The sequence below is a fragment of the Gavialis gangeticus genome, unplaced genomic scaffold (assembly GCF_001723915.1).
Source record: "Gavialis gangeticus isolate Ggan-Ray unplaced genomic scaffold, GavGan_comp1, whole genome shotgun sequence".
Lineage (NCBI taxonomy): Eukaryota > Metazoa > Chordata > Crocodylia > Gavialidae > Gavialis > Gavialis gangeticus.
Window position 1 is genome coordinate 7185661 of NW_017729033.1, and position 7461 is coordinate 7193121.

Sequence of the window (7461 nt, forward strand, 5' to 3'; positions counted from 1 at the left end):
TCATTCCATCCAGGAAGAGCACACATCAACTGCCGAAACTTCCTTAGCTTGATGAAGGGTTTTTGAACCCGAAAGCTTGCTTAAAAATTGTTCTGCAACTATTTAAGCTGGTTTGATTAAAGATAGTCTGAGATGAGGAATCTAAGGGCTACTGTTTTATTAGTAATGATAATAAGTGCTTAGAGACACGTTCTAGGAGGAAAGCGATATAGTCAGACCATCAAGCTAGAATGAGCACAAGGGCTGTGTGAATCTTCAGTCCCTGATTTGATTTGGTGGAGATTCGGCTCAATTTGGTGGCCAAACCTCTGAATCCAAATTGAATTAGAGGACCCGTTAATCTCTCCGAATTGAATCGGAAACTTTGGAACCGATTTGGAGAGATTCAGAAAGATTTGGAGATTCGGACATACGCACAGCTTTAAATGTTTTTTCTATATACCTCTAGCTAGCAGGAGGCTTGTGAATGCTGCGATGCTGGGGTGCATAGTGCATCCCACAGACGAGCAGGCGGCTCCCCAGTGCGCTTGGCAGCAGACCCAGAAGTGGACCAGAAGCACTTCTGGTCCACTTCCAGGTCGGGCTGGAGAGGCACTGCAGGCCCCCGTGCCCTCCCAGGCTCAGCAACTGTGCCTCCTGAGTCTGGGGAGGCACCAGGGGACCCCTTGTAGCCAATTGCTGAGCTGGGGGGGGGGAAACCACGTGCTCCCCAGTGGACCCAGAAGTGGACCAGAAGAAGTTCTGGTCCACTTCTGGGTATGTCGTCGAGCACATGGAAGGCCTCCTGGACTCCTGTGGGACGCTCCATGATGTCCCAGCTGCTTGTGGAGGGTTTAGATTGAGAGTGTGGTCGGGGGTAGAAAGGTAAGAAAGATTTATTGACTTAAGAAAAACACAGCTATGTGTAGTAACAAGACAAACGATGACAGACAAAAGCAATTCATGTTGGCAGCTTATCGGCAGTCCCTCTGATGCCCGATACACAGGAAGCTTCTCTTTCCACAAAGTTCAGCGAGGTCAGGCATCCCCGAGCAACACTGTCTGAGGGTGGCGGGAAGGCCCCAGGAATGCAGTTCTTGGCCTCCTCAAAGTCCATGGGCCCACTGATCCAGGCAACAGCTAACTAATCCTTTTCACAGAGCTGCATCTTCCTTCTGAACGGTTTCCAGATATTTCAGTTAATTTACAGCTTCTGAAAGACACTGATAACGTACGACCACTTAGATTCCTTTTTCTTCAACTGTCCTTAGACTGACCAATAGCAGTACAAGCCTTCCATTCCTTTGATAAGGTAATTTGAACTGTGCCACAGGGCCTTACTACTTCTAGGGTTTGCTAAATTTACTAGGCCTTACTTATACAAGGCCTCACTACATCTTAAACTATCATTAGGCTTTTAGCAACAACATATAGCTTAATATCTAAACAAATACAGAAAAACACTTGGTCTAATTTTCATAGAGCCTTCAGCAAACACCTTTATCACACAGACATACTTTTCAGCTGCCACACATGCGCCCCAGCATCACAGCATTCACAAGCCACAGTGGTACCTCGAGGTATGTAGAAAAAACATTTAAAGCTGTGTCAATGGCAGAATCGCTGATTCTCTGAATCAACATTGAATCTTCAGATTCGGGTTCAGCCAAAGTGAATCAGGGACAGTGATCTGAATCAACTAATCGAATCACTGTCCCCAATTCAGGCTGAATCCGAATCGAATACGGTCTGTTTCACACACCCCTAATGAGTATTCAAATAGGGAAAGGGCCTGCAGGCAGCCTGAATGATGTTTAAAAATACCATATTAGAGGTTCAGATCAAGTGTATACCATAAACCAAAAAGGTACCAAATGGTCCAATTAAATACTGACATAGTTTAATACCAGAATTAAGGAGGGTATCCAAGGCAAAAGGTCATTGTTCAAAAATAGAAGGTATGTCCAAAAGTGCAAAACAAGCGAAAACACAGAAATTGGCATGTTGTATGTAAAAAAATAAATAAATTAGGCCAGACCAAAAAAGGATTTGAGGAGTGTCTTGCAAATGATGGTAAAGTTAAAAATAAAATTAGCAATGAAAACATTTTAAAATAAATCAGAAGCAGGATGGCAGCTAGAAAATCAGTGGAACTATTAGATGACCAAGGTGTAAAAGATGCACTCTGGGATGATAGAATACTAGCAGGGAAGTGAAATTCATTCTTTCTGTGGAATTTCTTTTTACTGCAGAAGTTATTGGGGTGATTCCCACACCCAGATCAATTCTTCCTAGCAGATAGGTCTAAAATGTTGGACCAAACTGAAATAACAATCTAGGAAGCTTTAGAAAAAATTGACAAATAAATTAAACTCTAATAAAATAGTCTAAATAATCTCTAATAAATTGCAGGGACCAGACAATATTCACCCAAGAGTTTTGAAAGAATTCAAATGTGAAATTGCAGAACTGGCAATAGTATATAACCTGTCATTAGACATGGTGTCTTGCCAGAGGACTGGCATGTTGCTATCATAACACCTGTCTTCAAAAAGGGCACCAGAGGTGATCCTGGGAACGGCAGACCACCGAATCCCTTCCACTCTTGGCAAATTGGTGGAATCTACAGCAAAGAATAAGTCACCAGTCACATGAACAAACACGATATGCTGGGGAAGAGTCAGCATGGTTTTTGTAAAGGGCAAGCCTGTCTCTAAAATTCAGCTCTTAGGGTTCTAATCAGCATGGGGACAAAGGGGATCCAGTTGACATAATACATTTAGATTTTCAACAAGTTTCACAAGGTCCCTCCCTAAAGGCTCTTTAAAAAAACCTGAATTTCCACAGGATTGGAAGGAAGGTGGATTTGCAGACTGAACCATCCGCAGGGACAGGAAGCAAGGAGAAGACTTAAATAGTCTCTTTTCTGGATGGAGGAAGGTCAATCATGGAATCCCACAGGGATCCATGCTGAGCCTGATTTTCAACATTTTCATTAACGACCTGGAATAGGAAGTGCACAGTGAAAGCCTGCAGATAACACTAACTTATTCTGCATAGTCAAACCCCAAGCTTCTGTTCAGGAGATGCAAAAAGATCTCACAAAGTGAAGTGAGTGGGCACAAAAGTGGCAGATAAACTTCAGTGTCAACAAGTGCAAGGTGCTGCACACAGGGAAAAATAAACTCAATATGTACACAGTGCTGGGCTCTGAACTAGGTGTTACAGCTCAGGAAAGAGACCTTGGAGTCATTGTAGACAGTTCTCTAAAAACATTAGCTGAATTTGCAGTAGTGACCAAAAAAGCCCATAAAAAATTAGACATCATTAATAGGCAGTGTTGGAAGGTTGTTGTAGCTGCGAATGGTGCAGGAAGTCTAGGAGGTGCAAGGGTTTTTTTATAATATTTTTTATTGGACTAAGTGTGTAGTTGGGTATATTGTCAGACAAGTTTTCAGGCATCAAGTGTCCTTCCTCAGGCCCACCACTCTTCCAACTGCACAGCTGGTCCAATAAAAAAAAATTAAGATAGGAATTGAAAAAAAGACGTAAAACAGCATCATGCCACTATATAAATCCACAACGTGCCCACATCTGGAATACTGCATGCTGTTCTGGTCTCTGTATCTCAAAAAAGATGCCGGAGAATTAGAAAAAAGGTATAGAGGAGGAGAATTAGAAAAGGTACAGAGAAGGGCAACCAAGATGAATTGGGATATAGAGCAATTGCCCCACCAGAAAAGACAACAAAGGCTAGGATGCTTTAGTCTGGAAAACAGAAGGCTGAAAGAGGGGATATGATAGAGGTCTATAAAATAATTAATTGTCTAGTCCCATAATATTAAAACTAGGAAACACCCTCTGAAATTAGTGGGAGACAGACTTAAAGGAAACAAGAGACTATTTTTTTTTATGCAGCACATACTTAACTTGACCAAGTGTGGCACTTTGTGTGGATTTTGAATGGTTGAAGAATGACTTGAGAATTTAAGGAGGCTGTGGGGGATGAGGTCAGAGGAATAAAGCAGAGCATGGATAAGCAAGCCCTTTGTGAAGAAATATAGGGAGGGTCAGGTTTTAGAGATATTAGGGGCAGGAGTAGTTTGAAAGGGTCTACAAATTCTGTAGTAAGATTAAAACATGGCTACTAATTTCCTAGGCCTATGAGTATTCTGGGGGGAAACCCACACCAATTAATATTAAATATCAAGCCTAGAGTCCACCTCAGCTCTCAAGACACATTACAAATATTGGCAGGAAGGATCATTAAAATCAGCACCAAGTGAATGTTTGGCTTGATTTGTAAAGTGCCTGGAAGCAAAGGCAGCATCAAGATGGATGGGTTTGTTAAAAGGCAAAGAAGATTTCAAATATCACTTGGGGAAAATGAATAGCTCCTTCCTAGTCCTGTGATGTGGCCACAAATATTTAAAAAGGGGGGGAAAAAAGGAGAAAGCTTTTCTTGTTATTATCGGAAGCCCACAGGCTGCTGAAAAATAGTCTGTCTGGCATTGTAAAATAGACAGTCTCTTGATAGAAATCTATCAAGGGCTGTATCACAATTATCTACATTTCTCACACCTACCTATCATTTTCTCCAGCCCACTTATCTCTTCACCACCCTGCAAGGCTTTCTTTTCATCTTCTCCTCACACCTCTATTTGGCAGGAGAAAATACAAACAACAGGATGTTGGAATTTAGGACGCCTCGCCTATGACACATGCACCAGGTCATCAATGATCCCCCCCCCCCCATCAGGAAATAAAGTTATCCTGAACATTAAGATGTTTTGAAAGGGCCCAATAGGGACAGTCAAATGTGTTCCTTTTACGGTTAAGGTAGAGTGACCACACATCCTGGTTTGGCTGGGACAGTCCTGGATTTCCTAAGCCAATCCCAGCCTGTTGGTGACAATTAAAGCAGAAGTCCCAGAATCACAGGTGCGGGGCACTGCCCGGTAGACAAGCGGAGAGGCATGGTGTGCCAGGCAAGTTCATGGTGTGCCAGGCACCCTGATCCCCACCTGCCTACCCCTTCCTCAGCCTGCAGCAGTCCTACTGACTTGGAGGTGGGGGGAGAGGAACAGTGTCCCAGATTTCTTTTAAAATAATATGATCACCCTAAATTAAGGGGATTTAGGCTCTTATGACCCCTATATAACCTTGAGATTCTCCTCCTAAATGAATGAGACCTTGGTGAGACTCAAGAACTGTCTTCTTTAAGATCTAAATGGGCTTCCCTACTCAATGTCCTTTCCCTGACTGTACCACTTACAAGGATAACATTGCATAGGCTCCTGAGGCAGCCCTTACCATTGGAGAAAATCATCTGAAAGTCTGGGTCTTAGTCCCAAAAGGGCTAGCGTTACTTTTCTGCCTTGTGGAATTCTCTCTTCCTAACCCTGCTTCCAGTCCCATGACTTGCTTTCTTCCCTTTAGATAATAATATCTTGCCTAGTTTAATTGTAAATTGGCCTAACAACCTACGGCATCTATACTTATGCTCTGGGGAGGGTGTGGGGGCACTTTAATTAGAGTGGCTCCAAGAGCCACTCTAATTAAAGTGCCTGCAGCATCATGTGCATGAAGCGTCCTGCACTTCAAAATGGTGGCAGGGGCTTCAAAATGGCTCGTTTGATAAGCTTTGTTTCAAGTGCCGCCACCACCCTTTTGAAGCTTGAGGACACTGAATAGACATGACATGGAGTCTGCTGGAGCTCATTAATTAACATGCTCCAGCTGACTTGATTAATCAAGTCTGCTATGATGTGTAGCAATTAGCATGCGTCAGAGCAGACATCATGCATGTGTATAGGTGCCCCTAGCATCTGTGAAGCACTCTGAAGATGAAATACTCTGGAAATGTTGACCATTTTGGTTAGTTCAGCCTCTACTCTGTGCATCGCCAACTATTGTCTTCCCTCTTACATATATTACCTGTGTAGAATTAATTTTGCCATTGGCATTACTCTTAGATTCATAGATTGTAGGGGTTTGGAAGGGACCTGGGAAGATCATCAGGTCCAGCCCCCTGCACCGGGCAGGAAAGACAACTGAGGTCAGGTGACCCCAGCAAAGTGACCATCCAGTCTCCTGTTGAAGATTTCCAGGGTAGGCAATTGCACCACCTCTGGAAGGAACTTATTCCACAATCTGGACACTCTAATTGTGCAGTAGTTTTTCATAATATTGAGCCTGAAACAGTCTTTCAGGGGTTTGTGACCATTACTCCTAATTTTCCCCAAGGGTACCCTGGTGAACGGTTGTTCACCAAGCCTTTGATGTACGCCTTCGACGCAGTGGTAAGCTACTACCAAGTCCCCTCTCAGCCTTCTTTTTTTCATACTGAAGAGTCCAGCCTTTCATCGTATGACTTGCTGCGCAAGTCTCTGATCAAATGGGTGGCCCTTCTCTGGACTTTCTGGACTCTTTCCCTTAGGACTTAATTTTTTCACCCTTGAACTCAATAACAAAGTTCCCATTGACAGTAGTGGTGCAGTGACTGTCAACAAAATACGATACTACACTATGGAAGAAGAGAAGACTGATTACACCAAGGACAACATTTCAAGAAGAACTTAAATGTCTATACAGGCAAGATTACAGCCTATGTTTTAGGGTCTTACACAAATAACCTCTCAGCCTGCCCCTCCCCTTCTCTCCCCAGTAAGCTGTGAAATACAGCTTATTTATGAAAGACAGGCTGACAGACCCTAGTAACAGCTAAGAATTTTATCTGGGTCCTGCAGTACCTACAAGTAACTTAGGTGTCTAATTGCTATTGACTACATACAATCTGTGTTCATACCTCTTTTCCTTCAAGTGAATCTCTTTTTGTGAAGGATTTTGTGACAGTGCTATAGTGTATAAAAATAATATGCATTTTTAGTAAGAGCTGAATAGTATTTCCCTGCACTTTGTATTGCAGCATACATCCTTCCAAAATCATGCACAATGGTGTAGCTTTTTAGATTAGTAGTTCTCAACCCTTTTCATACTGGGACCCATTTCCCAAGATCAATGGCTTGTCCTGACCCCCACCCTCTGGCCCGGCTGGTGCCTGACCCATAGTCCCCTGCCTCCCCGGGCCAAAGTTGGGGCACCTCACTCCCAACCCACAGCCTCCTGCCCTACTAGCCCTGCTAAAGGGAGTTCCCAACTGAACCCATCCTGCTTAGGCTGCCATGTGGTAGCTGAAGTGACTCTGATTCATGCAGGCAGCAGCACAGTGAGTCTAGACCAGCACAGGCTGGAGGAGGGAAAGCCTGTGGCACCCCCACCCCTGCCCTGGGCTGGAGCTCCTGCACTGCACCAGATAGCTTGGTCGTGGTCCCTCCTGCCCCTTGAGCAGCATCTCCTGGCCACCCCACCCCTGCGAGTATGGGCACCAGCTCTGGTGTCACCAGCTCGGCCATGCAGTTCTCCTCTTCTCCTTCCCCCACTGAAGAGGCAGGTGCCTTCCCCCCACCCCCTCCCTGCCCT